Here is a 19,841-nt window from a genome sequence, read left to right as displayed (position 1 = left end):
TGTCTCCTATCTGCAGGTCATTCTTCTACAGACCTCTGGCCCATCTGAGGCCCAACAGCCCCAAGGCAAACCCCAACACCAGTTGAGGTTCTAGGGCCAAGTTTTCACACTGGGTTCCAGAGCACCCAAAGGGTTCCAAGTAGGTGGGACCCCATGGGAGGTGGAGCAGATAAGGGTTCCGAGAGGCCCGCACCTCCATTTAACTAGATCAGCTTCACTTAGGTCTTTAAGCTTAGAAATCTGCATAAGATTATTGTGTGCATTTTGAAAGAATGCCATTACTTCAAAGAGAAGAAAAAAAGAAAAAAAGTCTTGAAAGTAAGTGTTCTAGGAAATTACTTAGGGTATACTCCTCTCCTCAGGTGCTCCCTGCTTGGATCTACTGAGTGTCAGCTTGTTGGGTCCTCAACTTTTGGCTCTTTACTCCAAGGTGGAGAAGCTTGTGGACTGAAGCATCCTTCTCCTTAGCCTGTGCCTTTGCCCCTCACAAGAGGGCCCCGCACTTCTACCCCAGGCGTGTGGAACCGCAAGTACTGCTCAGCCCTAAGCCAGGTTCCTTCTGCCACCACTAGGCAGCCCCTGAGTTAGAAGCCCTAATTACTCAACCAGGACTGAGACAGCCTCCCGAAGGGAACCCGGCCCACATTTAGCTCCCAGTCCTGGGAGAATGTGACTTGGCCACCCCAGCCCCAAAGCCAGGGCTGGCCCGTGGGCAATGTCACAGCCACTGAGGTCTTTCAAGTAGTAGAGGCCAGCCCACCGGCCAGAGCACTCTTGCAATTAATAATGCCTGCCAGGGCCACTGGGAACCCGTTCCTAATCCCTTAAATCCTAGGAGGCCTCCCAGCAACCTGCTGTGTGACCTTGGACAAGTAACCATCTCTCTGGGCTTCCCCCATCAGAAAAACGAAAGTATGAAGATTCGGTGAAACAACTTAGGTAAACCTCCTAGCTCAGCACCAGAGTGTTCGCAAGAAACGATGGCTCCTTCTGGTCGGGGTGGGGGTGGGGAGTACAGTGGGCACCTCCCAGCCCTGGCTCCTCCCTCTTTGCTTATTGGACCAGATGCTCTGCTGGGCACAGGGGCGAAAGATCACCCTGGTCCTGGGATTCGGCAGGAAAGGGAGAATTCTGCCCCTGCCACTTGGGAATTTTAGTTCTTAACCTTTTCTAGAAATCAGTAAAAGGAATCACTCTCCCCACAGAGAGGGCTCAGAGCCTGGCATCTTCCCTCCTGCCACTGGACGCCGATGGTCCCGTTCCTCGTGGACAGGGGCTGGTCCAGTGCAGGCCCTTCTCCAGCCCAGGCACGGAGGCTGGTCAAGGGCTGGGCCTCTGCTGTGGTCCCAGCTGCCCACTCCCCAGACAGCCACCCAGCTTCCCCATGAGTCATTTTCACCTCTGTGTCCAAGTGGCTCAATTGGTCAGGGTTGGGCGGTGGTGAGGCCAAAGTCATGGGTTACCATGGCAACTCCCCATGCTTGTGGCTGCATGTATCTTCTCCAAAAGACTGAGCTCCTTGGGAGGCAGGGGCGTGTCCTCTTACTCACCAAGGGTCCTAGGCACCTGGCACAGTATCTGGCACACAGTAGGCGCTTAATAAATGTTCGTTGCCTGAGTGAAGGCATGACTGACCTGTCATAGCTAGTTAGAGCCCGTGTCTACTGAGCACCTATTGATAGTATGTGCCAGCACTTGACATGTAATAAAGTCACTTATACCCCACAGTGAGCTCCAGTGTGGGTACTGTTATCATCCCCCCCCTTTTTTTTTTTTGGCTGCATTGGGTCTTTGCTGCTGCACACGGGCTTTTTCTAGTTGCATAGAGCAGGGGCTACTCTTTGTTGAGGTGCGTGGGCTTCTCACTGCGGTGGCTTCTCTTGTTGCAGCGCATGGGCTGTAGCTGTGGGGGCTTCAGTAGTTACAGCACGCAGGCTCAGTAGTTGTGGTGCACAGGCTTAGTTGCTCCAAGGCATGTGGGATCGTCCCAGACCAGGGCTCAAACCCGTGTCCCCTGCGTTGGCAGGTGAATTCTTAACCACTGCGCCACCAGGGAAGTCCCCATCCTCTTTTCACTGGTCAAGATTCCAAGGGTCAATAACAAGATCACACAGCTTGTGAGTGACCAAGTGGGATTTGAACCCAGGGCGACTGCTCTTGAACCAGTGAGTTTTGTTGCCTCTCAGTTAATCATTCTACAGAACAGAATAGATCACATTGACAGCACCAAGCAGAGTCAGTGCTGCGCGTGCTTTTAGCCGCCGGGAGTCTAAATGGGTCAAAAAATGTTAAGTACAGCTTTTCCGGTGGTGAGTCTGGAGGTGTCCTTCAGCTTGGTTTATTGCTCGGGTGACCAGAAGGTCGCTGGGTAGGTCTAACTCCTGGCCTGTCTCCCGGGGCTCAAACAGTGTTGTCAGGACTCAGTGTCCCCTGAGGCAGGCTCTCCCCACCATGCGACTGCTCACATCTGCCCCTTGCTGCCTTAAACCACCCCCCCCCAGCTCCCAGTTGAGTGGGGAGTGGGCAGACCAGTGTCCACCCCCCAGCATTTCCAGAGGGTCCAGAGTTGAGTCTCCCTGGCTGTGACCGGGTTGGGCTGAAGCAGTCATTAGCAATGGTGCAATCCCTGGTTAGCCGGCTGTGGGTCTCAGGCCTGATTCTGAGCCAGGAGTGTACCAGCTCCAGCCAAGCCACAGTGTGTGAGAATGGGGAGGTGGGCTCCCGTGGGGGATACTGGGCTGCTGTTATTGGGAGCAAGGGGGACAGGAGTGGACATCTAGTACTCCTTCTTGTAGAAGGACCAATCGGGTCTTGTCATCTCAGGCAGAAACTTCCAGGAGCTCCAGGTATCTCTTAGCCAGTCCTCCCAGTTCTAGTCCTGCAGACCTTATCAGGTCATTTACGGACACCAATATAAAAGATAGAATAGACTTTTCCAGCTTGAGCTGAAACCTGTCTGCCCTCAGGGAGTCTGTACTTCATAGAGGCAACTTGAGCAGCCACGTAAGGTGGTCCAGCAGGTTGTCCACAGACTTTCTTTGTAACCTTTTCTAGAAGGTTTAAGGCCACATGGATAGGATAGTAAAGGTAGCCCCTTTGCTAGGTCACTGTTAATACTGACGCTTCCCTGGGTGTGAGAAGCCACCTCTGTGATGCAGGGTCCTTCCAAGGTGGGAGGAAGAGTCTCTGGGTGCCTCTAGATCTCCCAGGGCCTGGGGGACACAGTCAAGCCTAGCTGGCCAGCCCAGCCTGCTCTGACCTCTCCCAGGCCCTGTAGCAGGTCATCATGGGGAGCTGGGACCAGCGTGACCACAAAGGGCAGCGTGACCTTCCTGCAGGCAGGCAGTCCTGCCAGACACACCCACGTGGAGTCAGGCCACCTTTGGCTCCCACATCCATGTCCTCATGTCTCTCTTAGCAAAGGGGGCAGTCTCGCCTCACCTCTCCAGACCACTTCCCCGTGAACCCATGGCAGAGGCAGCAGGGGTCCTCCAGGCCCACCAGGGGTACAGGGCAGTGTGGGCTGGGAACACAGTGTGCCCTCAGGGCTCATGCCTCCTCGGCTGGGTGACCAGTTGTCCTGGTTTGGAGGCCACCTCTTGAGCTTTCAAGTCAGCAGGTGTGTATGTATTTGTGTGTGTGTATGTACACGCACCCATGTTTAGTTTTGTTTCTTTCTTAAGGAGCCAGTATACAATTGTGATTCAGATTTTGAGCTCAGGCGTCAACAAGCCAAAATTCATCCGCTGGCTCTTCCACTCACATGCTGAGTGGCCTTAGGCAAGTTACTAGACGTCTCTGAGCCTCAGTTTCCTCATCTGCAAAATGAGATCTCAATGAGTTGCTGTATGGAAAGTCCTGGCCATGCTGGGTGAGGCTATGGGTCATGTCTGACCGTCTCTGCAACCCCTCTCGTGCACTCTCTAGAAAAGCCTCTGGGGCATATCTTTATGACAGAGGGTGTGTTTTAACTGATGCTGACAGGTTGGAGTGGAGAGGGGCCACTGTGCCACTGAGAGCCCACAGACATTGGAGAGACAGGCTCAGGTTTCAGTCCCAGCTCTTCACCTGAGCTTCCCGTGGCTGCCCTAACACACACCACACACTCCGTGGCTTAAAACAGCACATGTTTATTCTCTCACAGTTCTGGAGGTCAGAAGTCCAACACAGTCTCACTGGGCTAAAATCAAGGTGTCAGGGCTATGTTCCCTCTGGAGGCTCGAGGGAAGAATCCATTTCTTTGCCCCTTCCAGCTGCTAGAAGCTGGCCACATTCCTTGGCCCGTGGCCTCTGCCTCCATCCTCAAAGCCAGCAGCATTACATCACCCTGACCCGGCTTCCATGGTCACATCTCCCTCTCTCCTGTCTCCTGCCACTTCTCCAACCCCTTGTTATTACACTGGGCTCACCTGGATAATCCAAGACAGTCTTTCTATTTTAAAGTCAGTTGATTAGCAAACTTAATTCCATCTGCAACCTTAAACCCCCCTTCCCATGTAAGTTAACATATTCACAGGTTCTGGGAATTAGGACATGGGTGTCCTAGGGGAGGCCATTATTCTGCTGGCCACACTCTCTGAGCCTTGGTTTTCTCATCTATAATGTGACAATGCCAGTCCCAACCTCCCAAGGCCATTGGGAGGATTCCAGAAGACTGTTAAACATGCCGGCCAGGGACTCAGAAAATGCTGGTTGGATCTGGCCTGAACACCTGCTGAATGCAAAACTGTGTTCCAGGTGCCACCCAGAGTCACCAGGTATGGAAGATGTCACAGTCCCTGCCGCAGAGTGGCTGGTACTGTGGCTCTGGCAGTAGAGTGAGTGTCGTCTGTAGGGTTTGTCCTTGGAGAGCAAAGCAGCAACAGGGGACCTGAATTAACCCCATGCTGGCTTGGCAGCTGCTCCCCAGAAAAGAAAACTCTGGGTCATCCCGGAAGGCTTCTTATGGGGGTAAATTTGATAGTACCAAAGGGTGTGCAGGGGGCTCTCCCAGGTCACAGGGACCAGGTGGGCATTGCTGGGGAGAAACACACAGTGTTCCAGGTCCCATCCTCAGTCTAGCTGGGAAAACGGACCCATGGCTCTCAGTGACGTGACCGTGTGATGGGTACTCGGATGGAGTGAGATGCAGCTCTGAGCACAGGGCAGGGTTTCCAGTCATTCTGTGCCATTGTTAATAGAGCTCTTCCTACACATTAAGTGATTTTCACAGACAATCTGATGTGCTCCTCGGAGCAAACGTGAGGGAAGAACTATGACTGTCCCCATTTTAAAAATGAGAAAACTAAGGCTCACAGAGGTTAATTACTTGCCTAATAGCACACACAGTCATGGGATCTGAATGCAGGTAGCCAGTCCAGCTTCTGGGAAAGGAAGGCTGGCAATGGCTAGGACCAGGGTCTGTGGTGAGGCATCAGGGATGAGGTGGAGGCCACAGAAGGAGAACATTCCAGGCAGAGGGGAAGAGCATGTCTGGCAAATGGGAGATGAGAGAGTCTGGCCTTGGCCAGAAGTGTGAGCGGAGAGTGGTGGGAGACGCGCAGGGCAGAGCTCCCAGAGCTTGGTGGCCGTGGGGTAGAACTGGGACTTGATTAGACGAGCACTAGGGAGCCCTTCTGTGGCTGGTGCATGACCAGACTGGGTTAACGGCAGGTGAGGGAAGCCAGAACTTCTGGCAGAATTCTCTGATGTTGGAGGGATGAGGTACTCACTGAGGACCACTGAAATCCACTTTCCGCAGGGCTGGTGCTAAAGGGAAACCCCGCCTCTCCTGGCTTCCCAGGCCGAGGCCCATGTGGCTTTGCTCTCAGCATCCTGGACTTTGCAGGATGTGCTGACCAGGTCATTTCCCGTTGCAATGTCCTGTCACTTCCCCTGAATCCCCCAGTCCTCCAGGGCCAGATCCCCAGCCTGATAACACACCGCCAGCCAGCCGGAAGGGTCAGCTCCATAGCGTCTGACCTTCGTCAGCAGAGATTAAACCGATTCCTAATTAATAGCCTGTAGGATAGACAGTTACCTTGGCACAGCCTGCAAGTAATTTAAAGCTTGTCTTCAGGAGGCCGGTCCATAAATAATGCTTAATTAGCTGAAGGTTTCCCTGGGACACACCAGCTCAAGGGCCTCTGAACTTCAGGTTGGGGTGGGAAGGGGATACTGAAAGAGTTACCCCCATAACAAGGCTGTCTTTCTTTACCCAAAACAACAGCTATATTCTCACCTTCGCCAGCGGCTCCCAGAAGTGGCGCCAGGGTCCCAGCTCAGCCGCTTCCTGGCCATGCCCAGCTCAGGTCCACAGCCCCTTGAAGACTTGCCTAAATGGATGGGTCAAATTAAGGGGGAAAAAAGAGGATTTTAGAGCTTGTTGGATTTTGGAAATGAGGCTTAAGGGGTTGTGGGCCTCACCTTAGAGGAGCTTCTGAATAAATGCTAAGCATGGCAATGACCGTTACACGGCTGCTATTGCCCCTGCATCTAACATGCCTGTGTAGTGCCTGCTTTTGCTTTTTGCACATGTCCATCGGGTGCAGAGACAGCCCTGAATTAACTAGCGTTCTCAGCTGTCTGGCTGGGATGTGTCGTCCCTTCTATAGCAGGGAGTGACTCTGTTGGAGCGAGTTTCCTGCAGCCCAGGGAAGGCATGGAAGACCCGAGACTCTGCATTCAGTCCCCCACCTGACCTCTGCCCCCGGTATTGCTACTGAGCACTGTCTGTGTGTAATCGCCCTGCCCGGCTTCCTGGGTGTGCGAGCCAAGCTGTCACACACCACCCCTCGCTCAGAAGGGCCCTGCGCTTGTCAGTGCCCTGCTGTCGTCGTCGAGAAATTCTCAAGAATTTTTTCAAGCAGCAGTCACACATTTTCCTTTTTCACGGGCCCGACTAGTGACGTGGCTGGTCCTCGTGACAGCCATGCTGCCTGGGTTGTCAGCTTTATCCCTCCCAAGGTCCCCTCCAGGGATGTGAGCACCCATTTCACGGGGGAGGCAAAACGATGTCATGCATTCACCCATATTCCCCAGGGAACATCATGACCAAGCCAAGTGCTGGCAACGCATGGCGCCCCTACATTCTAGGCTGTGTGTGTGTGCATTGGGGGAGGGGACAGACAACATACAAGCAAATAACTATTAAAATTTCAGATCGTGACAAAATGCTGTAAAAACATGAAAACAGGGCGATGTGAGGGAGAGGGATTTAAATATTACCTTCAGTGACAGGGAAGCCGGGATGGGCTCTGGTGCTATGAGCTGGGCTCTTGGGGTGCTTTTGAAAGATCTGGGGTCATTCTAGGTTATGCCAACTCCTAAAAGGACTTGAGTTAATGGGGTCCAAGTAGGGGAGCCAGTGTGGGCCCTGGGGACTATTTACCCATATATTCCCACCACCCCAGCTTCTCCCAGTAAACCTGAAGGCTGAGTTTGGGGGGCGGTTTGGAGAGAGGGGAGGAGAGGGCTGGCCCTGATTTCTAGGAGCGGCTCCAAGTTCTCATCAGGCCAGGCCCCTGCACCTGAGGCTTCTTAACCAGCCCTGACAGCCTGGTGAGGGTTTCTTGCACTTTTGACCTTCCCCACACCAGCAGAGGGAAGCCAATTTCAACCCTCCCCACTTCCCCAGTGGGAGATGGTGAAGCCCAGAGATGCCAAGTGACTCATCCAAAAGCCACACAGCAAATCAACTCCAGAACAGAGTGCTGGCCGGCCTGGCCCCAGCCAGGCGGATCTCCATTCCCAAGGGCAGTTCAGAGCCTGGAGCTGCCAAGGGTATGCAGTCAGGGCCGCTCTCTGGAAGAAAGGGTGGCCCCCTGCCCTGTGGAGTGGGGGAGAGGCTGGTGGGCAGCCACTGGGACACTTTGGCATCCGCGTCCACCTGGAAAAAGGGCCTCCAGAGCCCCCCGGCTTCGCTGAAGAGAAATGAGCTTCCCAGAAAGCTGAGTACAAAGGCAGACACTTCCCCAATCTGTTGGGCAGAAAGCCCAAAGCTGACCCCCGAGGCCCTGCTCTTGGGTTTGGAGGCCCCCTGGGGAGGCAGGGGATGGGGTACCTAGTGGAGAGGCTGACCCCAGATGAGTGGAAGCTGCCAGCCCCCGGGGATGCTCCGGAGGAGGGAGGCCGCGCTCCAGCTGGGCCGGTGCCTGCCCAGGGGGCGGCCGAGGAGGCGGCGGGAAGGTTCACGCTGCGGCCAGCAGACTGGCTGCGTGTTGCAATGTCTGGTGGCGTTTGCAGCATCCTGTCCGTGTGTGCAGCTGGGGTAACCTCGGGCCGGCGCGGAGGAGCGTGTGTGGCTCTCAGGCCGCGCGGCCTGGAGGCTGCTGGCACCTTGCATCTCATTTACAGCTCCGGGTTCAGCCTCAGGTCAGCGACGCGGGTGACATCACGGCGTTTGTTTACCGCTTGGCGGAGGGAGGAAGCGCGGGCGGTCCCTGCAGCGGGAGGGGACCCTTTCCCCACTCCCGCCCCTCTCCCCCCCCCCCACACACACACTGCGCCCGACCCCAACCTGGCCCCCTCCCCATCCACGCCCCGCCCCCGGCCCGGCCCCTCTCCACTGCTCGCTCCTCCTTCCCCTTCAGCATCCTCAACCTCGTCCCCAACACGATGCCCCTCCTTAACCTCCCGAGCCCCCACCTGCGAAGCCCCTCCTCACCCGGGCACCTCCGGGACACACCCGCCCCACACCCTCCTCATCCCAGCCCCTTCGCCTTTACCCCTTCCGCCTCTTTCCTCTGTGCCGAATGGGAGCCCAGCCCGATCCCCACCCAGGACTCCAGCCCAGTCCCACCCACCCCCTCGAGGGACCCCCGCAGGACCCCACCCTCCGCCCGTCCCTGGGCCCATTTTCAGAAGGACTTCCTGGAGCCTCCTGCCTGATTCTTGAGGTTTCCCCCGGGCAGCCACTCCTGCCACCCCCTCACCGCATCGCATGCGCACGGACCTGCCTCGCTGCACGGAGCAGGCTGTGATGGCCCGACCACTTTGTTATTGGAAACTGCTGTGTTTACTCGGGCACGCTAGGTGGGTAGCTGGCCTGCTTGGCCCACGTCCAGGCACCCTCTTCCTGAGGAGCCCGCCCTTGCCACCTGGAACTGTTTCCTCCCTCACCGCCCCTCCCCTTCCTCCCTCCTTCCCTCCCTCGGCTTAAGCTGAGTATTCTGGAAGCTGAAGGGACCTGGGGAATCCAAGTCAGGATTTTTCTCTTCCTCCATACCTGGGACCTGCCAAAGCCCGCCTTCCCAGGAGAGGGAGGCTTAGGACCTCAGTTCATGGCAGCGCACTTCTTCCATTTTCTCAGGCCAAACCCTTTAGGGTCCTCTTGGCACCCCTCTTCCTGTGGCAGCCCAAACCTGCAGCCACGCTGAATCCGTCCTCCTCCATCACCTCCACCCAAGTGCTCCAGCCCCATTCCCCTCCACCTGTCACGTCGGTCACCTGCGGGTACAGCGGCAGCCCTTCACTGGCCCTCGTCCACTGCCCTGGTGCCAGCCTTCCTCCCAAACCCCCAGTGCTGCCATCAGAACTTGTTCCAGAATCCAAGTAGAGCTGTCCTTTCTCTGTTCACAACCCTCTGAAGGACTTCCCATCTCACTGGGAATAGATTACAAAGCCTCCCGCCCCCTCCCCCCCCCCAATCCCACCGGCTACAGCCCCCAACCTCTTGTCTCCCACTCAGCTCTGCCACTTGGCCCCTTTGCGGTCCTGGAACACACCAAGCTCATTCCTACCTCAGGGCCCTTGCATGGGCTGTTCCTGCTGCCTGGAATGCTCCTTCCCCAGATGTCTGCATGGCTTCCTCCTTCATTTCCTTTAAGTCTCTGCCCAAATGTTAGCTTATCAGAGAGGCTTTCCCTGTGCCCCCCCCCCCCCCCCCCGCCATCTAAATATCACTCCCACCTCACGATCACTCTATCCAGGCTCCCTACAAAGCTTCCTGTTCCTTCCATGCACTTTTGGCCACCTTTATCTATCATGTGGTCAGTCACTTTTTGTCTGTTGGCCTCCATCTTCCCCATACACACTGAAAGCAAACTCCAGGAGGCTCGGATGAATTTATTTCCTACTGTATCCCGGGGCTTCCAACAGTGCCTGGCATCCAGTTACCACCCAATGAATACTCTTTGAGTGAGTCAACGAACAAATGAGTGAATGAGGCGAGACAGGGAGTAGTGAGAGAGCTTGTACGGAGTTCAGGTTCAAGTGTAGCTTTGAAACTTCCGGCTGTACAGCCAGCATGGGTTACTCAGCCTGTCTGAGCACTAGACTTATGGTCCCATTTCTCAGGATAGTATTACCGAAGACATGCACCAGGCTGGAGAGTGGTCTGCAAACGCTGCCTTTCCTCTCCTTCCTTGGCACCCTCACCTCAAGGTTACCTGGCATTCTCCATCCGAAGGTCCAGAGGGAGGAACTAGGTCAGCAGTCACAGGGCTTCAGCCAGTGACTCTAGTCTGAGTCTCCCCAGCCCCGTGTCTTGGAAGTGTGGTCTGAGGGCAGACAGGGGGAGGCACAGCCCTTGGGTTTCTGGCTGGAAGTGAGAAGTTACTCTGCTTTCCCAGAGAATCAGCCTTTGCGATGGTTTCCCTGAAAGGTTTTTCCAGTGATCTCAGAACCAAAAAGCTTCCCAAGAATTACACTCAAGGATGAGATGGGACTTAGCTGAGTTGTCACACTTGGTTTCTGAGCTGTGGCTCTTGGCAGGTAGCTGTATTGGGCTTTGAGGGGGTGCCCTCTGTCCTTGGGGACATGAGGTATTCCTCATGGAAGGAGACATGTGTGACTCAGTGACTGGAAAAGAAGAGATCTGGGAAGTTAAAAAAACAGGGACATGCACACAAATGTTTATGGCAGCTTTATTTCTAATAGCCAGAACTTGCAACCAAAAAGTCCTTCAGTAGGTGAATGGATAAATAAACTGTGGAACATTCAGACAGTGGGATATCATTCAGCACGGAAACGAAATGAACCATCAGGCTATGAAAAGCCACAGGGGCTTCCTCTGTGGTGCAGTGGTAAAGAATCCACCTGCTAATGCAGGGGACACGGGTTCGAGCCCTGGTCTGGGAAGGTCCCACATGCTGCAGAGCAACTAAGCTCGTGCGCCGCAACTACTGAGCCCACATGCCGCAACTACTGAAGTCCATGTGCCTAGAGCCCATGCTCCGCAACTAGGGAAGCCACCACAGTGAGAAGCTGGCACACCACAATGAAGAGTGGACCCCACTTGCTGCAACTAGAGAAAGCTCGTACGCAGCAATGAAGACCCAATGCAGCCAAAAAATAAAAAATAAAATAAATGAATAAATTTATGAAAAAGAAAAAAGAAAAGCCACAGAGGAACTTTAAATGCATATGACTAAGTGAAAGAAGGCAGTCTGAAAAGCCTACATCCTGGATGATTCCAACTCTATGCCCTTTTGGAAAAGGCCAAACTATGGAAAAAAATAAAAAGATCAGTGTTGCCAGGGGTCGGAGAGAAAGAGGGAAACCCTAGACTATATTCAGGGCAGTGAAACTACTGTCTCTGATACTACAGTGGTGGACACGTCGTTATACATTTGCCAAAACCCATAGAAGGTACAACAATCAGAGTAAACCCTGATGTAAACTACGGACTTCGGGTGATAATGACATGTCAGTGTCGGTTCATCGGCTGTGACGCATGTACCACTCTGGTGAGGGATGTGGACAGTGGGGAGGCTGTGCCTGTGGTGGGGGCAGGAGTTAAATGGAAACTCTCTGTTCCTTCTGTTCAATTTTGCTGTGAATTTAAAACTGCTCTAAAAAGTAAAGACTGCTGATAAAAAATTATTTTTAGAAAGCAGGGGTAGTGTAGGGGAGGGAGGGAGTATCTGTAGGGGTCAGAAGGGTTTTACGTGAAGGCCTCTCAGGTAAAGAGACATTTTGTCAGAACCTGTAAGAAGAGAGAGCACTGGGGAGAGGGCCACTTGGGGGAAGAGGACAGAGACCAGCTGGTGCAAAGGCCCAGAGGCAGAAGCGGGCTGGGTGGTTATGCCAGCAAGGAGACCAATGTGGCGGACACCAGTCAGCCCTGGGAGGGGAAGAGCTGAGGCAGAGAGATGGGAGCAGAGCAGAGCAGGAAAGGCTTGTGGTCATAGTAAACACTGTAGATTTCACTCCGGGTGAGATGGGAGCCACTGGGAGTTGTAAGCAGAGTACAAGATCTGATATTCGTTCCAGAGGGATCTCTCTGGCTGCTGTGTTGAGAATAGACTGAGGCAGGGGCATCGGGGCAAAGGTCAAAGCTGGGAGACCACTTTGGGCCATGGCTGTGGTCCAGGTGAGGGATGATGGGGGCTGGGCCCAGAATGGTAGCAGTGGAGGAAGTGACAGAACCAAGGATGCTCTTGGCACACCCCCAACCACCAGCCCTGGGCACCATGCCAACCTGTGCTCCAAAGGCCCCCAAGTATCCTTGCAGTGGGGCGAGGACCACCACTGCCACCCATTCAGCCAATACTTGGTCAGCAAGACCAGGCACTGTATCAGGACAGGGTGGCATCTTTCCTTCTTTCCCCGGGATGTGGATGCCTCACTGTCCAGTCCTCGTCCCACGTCCCGCTGCGGCCTACCAGCCGAGTAACTTTGGGTATATCAGATAGCCCCCGTGCCTCGGTTTTCTCATATACAATATGGGTACGATACCCCCTCGTAGAGCTGTCAGAGGACAAGGTGAGCGACTGAGGCAGGTGTTGAGCTCGGTGTGGGCGGGTAGCGAGCACTCAAGGTCATCCCTGTGCCTCCTAAGGGACCGGTTCCAGGCTGGACGGCGGCCGGGAGGAAGTCTCTGCCGGCTCCAGGCTGTGGTCAGCGACTTGTGGGAGGAGGACACCGCTGGGCGATCTAATTTGAGGAGCTTCAAAACAATCCTTTCCAACAGCTGAGCCAGCAGTAGCCAGAACATTCTCGGCAGGCCCGGGCAGGGGACGAGCCTGTGCAATCTGACCACGTGCGGCTCCGTGGGAGGCCCTGCCTGCCGCTTGGGGCGCGCAGTGGTGCAGTGGTGCAAGAGCGAGAGGGGAAGGCGGGCTCTGGCCTGGGTCCCCAAGAGAAAGGCTCCATGGTGACCCGCTGAGGTCACAGGGCAACAGTGGGACACAGGTGATAAACCTGAGGCTGCTTAAAGGGCAGGTGCAGACAGGGTTGTAGAGTCTGGAAACAGGCTTCCCTGGAGAAAAGGCAGAAAGTCCAGGAAGGAGACATCTGGAGGCGGTACCCGATCGCCGTCATCAGTTTAGAAGGGTTGCCTTTTGGAAGAAGAAAGGCTGATGGCTTGTTGGGGATGCAGGAGTGACAGGCGGCACTCGCAATGGGTGAGAGCTAGAGGCATCCAACCTGGGCTCGTTCCTGGAGAGCAAAGGGCTGTGATCAAGAGCGGTAGCATTCAAACTTTATTATTATTATTATTATTATTATTTTAGCAGCGGGATCTTTGTAGAAATGACTCCTATAGAAGCCTAACGAAAGTGCCACTGCTCTGGAGGATGGAGGATGGAGGGGTGGGTCAGGACCCTGTCTACCAAGCCCCCCACCCCTCAGCAGCCCCTGAAGCTCCTCACTAGAGCCCCCAGGGTCCCCAGAGCTCAGCGTGAAATTCTCTCTCTCCTCCCAAGAAATTCTCCTAATGGGTGACTGGCAGCCTGCCTTGCAGCTGGAGGCCTTTGACGCTGCTCTCCTCCTTCCTGGGTCAGGGGTGTGGACAAAGAGGGGTCCTGTAAGTCTGGTGGAAGGATAGGAATGGGGAGCTCTCTAAGATTCTGGGGTTCAGCCCTGGTCAAGGCTGTGTCCATAGATGAGGCAAAGAAGCCCTGGTTGGGGCCTTCCTGGCACCCATCACCCCCGTGACTCCAATTTTGTGGAGGATGGCACGATCTTCTGTGAGCGGGGCAGGGGTGCTCTATTTCTGTTCCTGGGTTAATAATAATAGTAGTCGTCATCGTAATAAAAATAATAGCATTTTTCTTGTCCTTCCCTCATCCTCCCAACCACCCTTCCAAGTGGATGTTTTATAACCTTAATTTATAGAGGGGTTAAATGGATTTTCCAAGTTTTGGTAAGTGGTAGATCAGAGAACTGAACACAGGCCGTCTGGCTCCTGAGCCCCTGTTCTAAGTTACTCTACAAGAGGAGTAGGGGGTGGGGGGGGGTCTCTTTTTGGAAATGGACAAGGATGTGAAGAGAAGAAAGCTCAAAATGTAACTTATCCTATAGGCGTACCTACTGAGCACATGTGTATCACTGTTTCAAATATTACCTGCTGCCTACAGGCACATCCGCTCAGCCCCTCCTTGCTCGCCCCCTGCTCGGTATCAGACACTTGGTTTTACTGCTTGAGTGTTCTCATCCGGCCACAGGATAGATTTTTATTCACATCCTCCTGCTGGAGGTGCTGAGCGTGGAGGTGCCCTCCAAATTGTGACCTTCCCATCCCTACCCACCCTGCTGTGGTTCGGGGTCTCTGGTGGGTATTTTGTTTCCTTCTGAGAAGCCAGTTCAACGCTGCTCTGCTCCAAAGCAGGGGGCTGCCAATTACAAACAGATGCTCCTCTTGGGACCCGCCCAGAGACCACCCAGCTCATGTCCCTGGTGGGACCACGCACCACAGCTGAACTCCGGCAATGAACGCCAAGGCCAAGCATTTGTGTGAGCCCCTCTGGGGAGGAAGGCAAGGCTGGGTGGAGGAGGGGTACTCACTGTTCTTTGATCAGCAGGTTTTTCTCGAGGCTTCCTGGGGCCAGTGCCATGTGACAACACTCTTTGGCATTTACTCTGTACCTGGCCCATGCTGGATGCTGAGGTTACCAGATGACTAGGACTCCCTGGAGGACCTCTCGAGCTTGTGGGGGAAGCAGGGTGTTCACAAATAGGCCCAGCGTGCTCACATCTGTGCACTAGTGGTGGTACAAACAAGGGTTAGTGTTGGCTCTCAGGAACACGAGATCTGAGCCACACTATGCCGCTGCTTATAAATGGTGTAACCTTGTCATTTACCTGTCTGCACCCCACCTGGAGAAAGGAGAGAGAAATCATACCTACTGGTGGGATTTTGAGGATGAAAGGAGAAAGCACTTGGATGTAAAGTGCTCAATAAATGTTTACCAGTGTACAGTGGTGGTGTTATTATTGTAGGAACGATGAAAGGAGCAGCCAGGGAAGCTTCAGAATTGAGAGGCCATTCAAGCAGGGTTCTGCAGGATGAATAGGAGTCCACAAGTAGCCTTGGCTTTTATAACAGAGAAAAACAGTCTATTCTGGGCACTAGGTAGGGTCACAGGGAGCCCAGGTTGGGTGCGATTTAGTTCCTGCCCTCCAAGAGACAGTATGTAGATGTGAAATGGTGAGAGAGCACACATAGGGCCAAGTACAACACGTAATGAGTGAGTATAAGCCGGGAACTCTGGAGCCCCAGTGAGCTCCCTCGTGCATTCACTCAGCAGTGGGGAGAGACATGCACATAGTCACCTCACAGTGGAGGGGAGCCCTGAAGAGGCCTGGGGAGCAAGCTGGGCTGGACTGGCGGTGCGGAGTCACTTGTGTGAAAATGGTCTGTTTTGGAAATGATCAGCAGGAAAGCTTTTATTCTGTCCTCCTTTTTTAAGATCATAAATGATGATGCGTCTCTTTTAGGGGCATTTTTCCTGTATAGACATGCACAAAAAAGCAGACCTATGATCCCACCAGAGACAACCCCTGTTCCCATGTAACCTGCTGATGTCCATCCACTTGTTACGTTTCTAGAGCTGAGATTATCCTACATCGATAATGCTTTTCTCCTGATCCTTTTCCCATGCTGTGAACTCTCATCATTCTGGTGGCTGCAGAAGAGGGTATATCATGGAGCTGTGCTGTGATTTTCTCAGCTCTTCTTCTCCATGGGGAATAGTAGCAGAGAGAACACGTGCTGAACACTGGGTGGGTGCCAGCTTCTGCATACTTAATCGCCACAAGACCCCATGAAGAGAGGCGATGGCTTTTCTCCTACTGGGAGAGGGAATCATGGGGGTGAAAAACCTCAGTTCACATCCCAGCTCTGCCCCTTGGTTGCTGTGTGACCTCAGACAAGTTGCTTAGCCTCTCTGAGTTGCAGTTTCCTTCGGTATACAATGGGCATAATATAGCAACCTCAGAAATGCCCCAATTTCAACGACGTTCCCCTCTTTATTATACCCACTCACAGCGGTTTGTGTCCTATGGTTTTCTCATTCCTTCGCTGTCTCCCTGAGGCAGGAACCATGTCTGTTTTGCTCTCTGTTCACTCCCAAAGATGCACAGCCCCCAGCCCGCTGCAGCCCTCCATGAGGTCCTGGTGAGCAGACACACAGGGTTGTGGACGTCGAGGGAGATGAAGCTGGGTGGGAATAAACACTGGTGTGAGGACGCATGGGATTTGGGAGTGGAATTCTCAATGCTCGGAAAATTTCCACCATGCCTTGGCTTTCAGGGGTGCATCTGTGGAGGACAAAGGCTCTGGGTTCGAATCCTGCCCCCGCCACCCACTGAGTGTGACTTTGGACAAGTTAACTCAGCGCCTTTGAGCCAGTATCCTCAGCCAAAAAAGTGGATTGTTGAGCCTTCAGCTTTGGGGGCCACTCCGGGGTCTAGGCTCACTGTGAGGGCAGCTCCGAGGGAGAGGAGGGTGGACACCGTGCTTCCACTGGGAGGCCTGGGAGGCCAGAGGTCTTCACCCCCCTTCCCTCCTGCTCGCTGGGACAGAAGCTCGCCATTTGCCCTCGAGGGGAGGGGAGGCCAGGAGGTGTGGCGCGCCCCTGAGCTCTTATTTTATAAACCCGGCTTAAGAGTAAATCCCGAGGCCGTGGACCTGCCCCAGCTGCTCCCTGTCCTGGGAGTTAAGAGGAGGCCCTGCTGGGTTCCAAGGGCTCCTGAATCTGCCCCCTCCCCAGGCTGCTCACCCCACGCTCCTCTCAGCCCCCTGCCTCCTTCCTGCCCCCTCTTCACCCGCATTTGGGCACTGGGTAGGACTCCTGTGCTGTCAGTTGTCCGGGGTCACCCCCAGGTAACTCTGGTGAGCAGCCACGTGGGCCAGCCTCTGAGCTGTACCTGCCAGGTTTCTGGTCAGTGGCTCTGAGTCCCCAGAGGGGTCTGGGCAGGGGACTGGAGGAGGAGGGACAGTGACTGTAGCAGCTCTAATCGGGCAGCACCTACCCAGGAAGGACCCCCGTTCCTCCACTCAGCTGTCTCCCTCACCTCTCACTCCCAGTGGCTCAGTTACTTGTAGGCTCTGTCAAGGTGACCAGCCCTGGCGTCCCCGTCACCATGGAGATGTGCCTGGGTCCTAAGATGGGAACATGCCCAGCCTGGCTCCCCAGGGACTCTGAGCATCCACCGAGAGCCCGAGGAAACACACAGCAGTGCAAAGGCTGATCACACACACGCACGCAGAGAGAGACACGGCAAGGCACACGCACGCCGGCCGCTGACTCTTGGGCTAAGTAGCCTCTGTGTTGAAGTTTCTGGGACCCTAAAATGGCTCAGTCAAGGAAGCAGGCTTGTCGTGGCCTCAGAGAGGCTATTTAACCCCTCCCACCCCATCCTACCTGGGGCCATGAAGTTTTGTTCATTCAACAAACAGCACTCGCATTGCTGGACGCTGAGATATGAAATGAACAAGGCAGAATCAAGGCCCCTCGGGAAGCTCCCAGCTCAGAGGGGTGAGGTGAGGAGGACAGAAAGCAAACCCATAACAGCACCCAGGGAGAGGTGGGGTCTCTGAGCACAGAGCTTGAGGAGGCCAGTCCTCTGGCCCACCAGGGGCATCCTCAACAGACCCCCGAAAGAAAATGGCCAGCCCTCAGCGTCCCACCTGGGTGTCCTCCCCAGGCATGGAAGAGAGTGGGGCACAGCCTTCATTTCGTCTCCCTCACCGCAGCCCCTGTTTCCCTCTCCAGGGTGTCCTTCCAGCCATGCAGACTGTGCTGGCCTCCCCAGTTCCCCGTCTGCTGGTTTTCTTGTGCTCCCAGGCATCTGGACCCCTGCACCTTCCAACAAGCACCCACCCCCACTTTAAGCTTCCCTTCTCTGTTGACTTGTCCAGAGGTTCTCAGAGTCCCAGAGGCACCTCTCTCATCCTCAGCCAGATCCTAGGGAACTGTGCAAGCCCCAGGGTCCTGTTCCCCATATGAGATGGAGGTGGGGTGGGGTTAGGCAGGGCCAGAGCAGGAGAAAGGAGGCCAAGGATTTCCTTCACTTCAGCCTGACATACTCACAAATTAGATGGATGGATGATGGAGTGGGATGGATGGATGGATGGATGGATGGATGGATGGATGGATGGATGTGAGCAAAGGTAGAGGGACAGACAGATGGGGTGACAAGGTAGGATGGAAGGAAACTAGGAAGACAGTGACTACAAGGCATGGTCTGATATGGTGGAAGATGCCTGAACAGACGTTTATCTCTTCTCCATGAAGGGAATCTCTGCAGCCTCTCCTGGAGGAACACATTCTAAGTCTGTTTTTAGTTCAACAGACAAGAAAGTGTCCCTTGGAGCCTGTCTAATTGCAGACCGTTTGCTCTTGAAGGACTTTTGTGGTCGTGGAGGGTGGCTGATGGAATTCTCCCTTGTAAAGCCCTTCCTGTATTTCAAGACTTCAATTAAAATAAATAAAGTGGTTGGACAAGGTGGGGTTTTCAAACCGGACTTTCCCAGAGATGTGTCAGGAGTTGAAAGAACACTTTTATTTTCCTTTAAGAAATATTTCAAAAGTTTTCAAAACTCTAATAAAAAGTCAAATCCATGGGAGCCACCAACACATATGTGTGTCCCGCCCACTACACCCATTTTGTGCCCTTTGTGGTTATGTGAAAGTTCTGAGATTTCAGGGTAAACCATTGATAAACTGTTATCTCCAACAACTACTTATCTGTGTGACTTTTCTCCAGACCAAGTCCCAGAGCAAAGTACAGAAATCAGTTAGATTCTGGTCTGGTGTGACTGAGTTAATCCATCACCCCTACTTGGAAATGTTTGCCTTCCCAGCTCCGCCTTTCTGCTCTCATTCGTTGCTTTTCGAGTATGAAAAGATGGAGCTGGATATGTAATTTATTCCTCTTACTGGTTTCACACAAAGGGTTTCCGTGTTGGGTTTTACTTTTTAAGAACTTTTATTGAGATATAAGTGACATATAATAAACTGCATATATTTAAAGTGTACAATTTGATATTTTTTTTCTTATTAGTAATGTATGTATGGCAATCGCAATCTCCCCATTCATCCCACCCCAACCCCCAGGTTTTACTTTTAAAGGAGGAATTTCATTGATAATTTTTAAAAGAAAGAGAAGAGACAAAACTAGGAATCCATTAGATTAATCCCCCCGGAGTCTTTTATCTCTTCCTTTCTCTGGATCTCTCCAGCCCCCAGCCTTTCTCCCTCTCTGCTCATTAAGCTGGCTCTCAGGAGTCTTAGTTCCCCGTCACCCGACCCTGGTTCTTTTACCAACAGGGGCCTCTCTGGACCCAACAACGTGTCATGGGAAGGAGTGTCATTCTCCTGTAGGTCAAGGTTGAGAATTAGCCTGGCCTCTCATCTGAGCCTTTTATAGCCAGCCATTCATAAATTTGTCCAACCCCCTTTAGGAATTCATGCCTTGGTCCTTCCAGGGTCACCTCCTGGTGTAATGAGTCCTGCGTTTATTACCTGCCGGGTGAGGTCGTGTTTCCTTCTCTGGGGGAGCCTAGCTGCCTGTCTTCCCGGCCCTCTTTCTGCCTGGGACCACAGCTGGGTAGAAAGGAAGGCTTTGCTCAGCCTCCAGGCACCTCCTGGCCAGACCCTCACAGTCCATTCATCTACCAGTCTCTAGACCTCAGT

The 19,841-nt window shown here is 53.8% G+C and overlaps 1 protein-coding gene across 10 annotated transcripts in view; it reads left to right on the top strand.

The window, feature by feature from the left end:
- DHRS3 (dehydrogenase/reductase 3) overlaps positions 1-19,841 on the top strand; it is a 42,707-nt gene that overhangs the window by 12,012 nt on the left and 10,854 nt on the right. The gene's annotated exons all lie outside the window — the stretch shown is intronic.

Source organism: Hippopotamus amphibius, chromosome 1 (genome assembly GCF_030028045.1).
Source record: "Hippopotamus amphibius kiboko isolate mHipAmp2 chromosome 1, mHipAmp2.hap2, whole genome shotgun sequence".
Classification (NCBI taxonomy): domain Eukaryota; kingdom Metazoa; phylum Chordata; class Mammalia; order Artiodactyla; family Hippopotamidae; genus Hippopotamus; species Hippopotamus amphibius.
The sequence above is the reverse complement of the archived record's forward strand: the minus strand, read 5'-3'. Positions and strand labels throughout refer to the sequence as shown.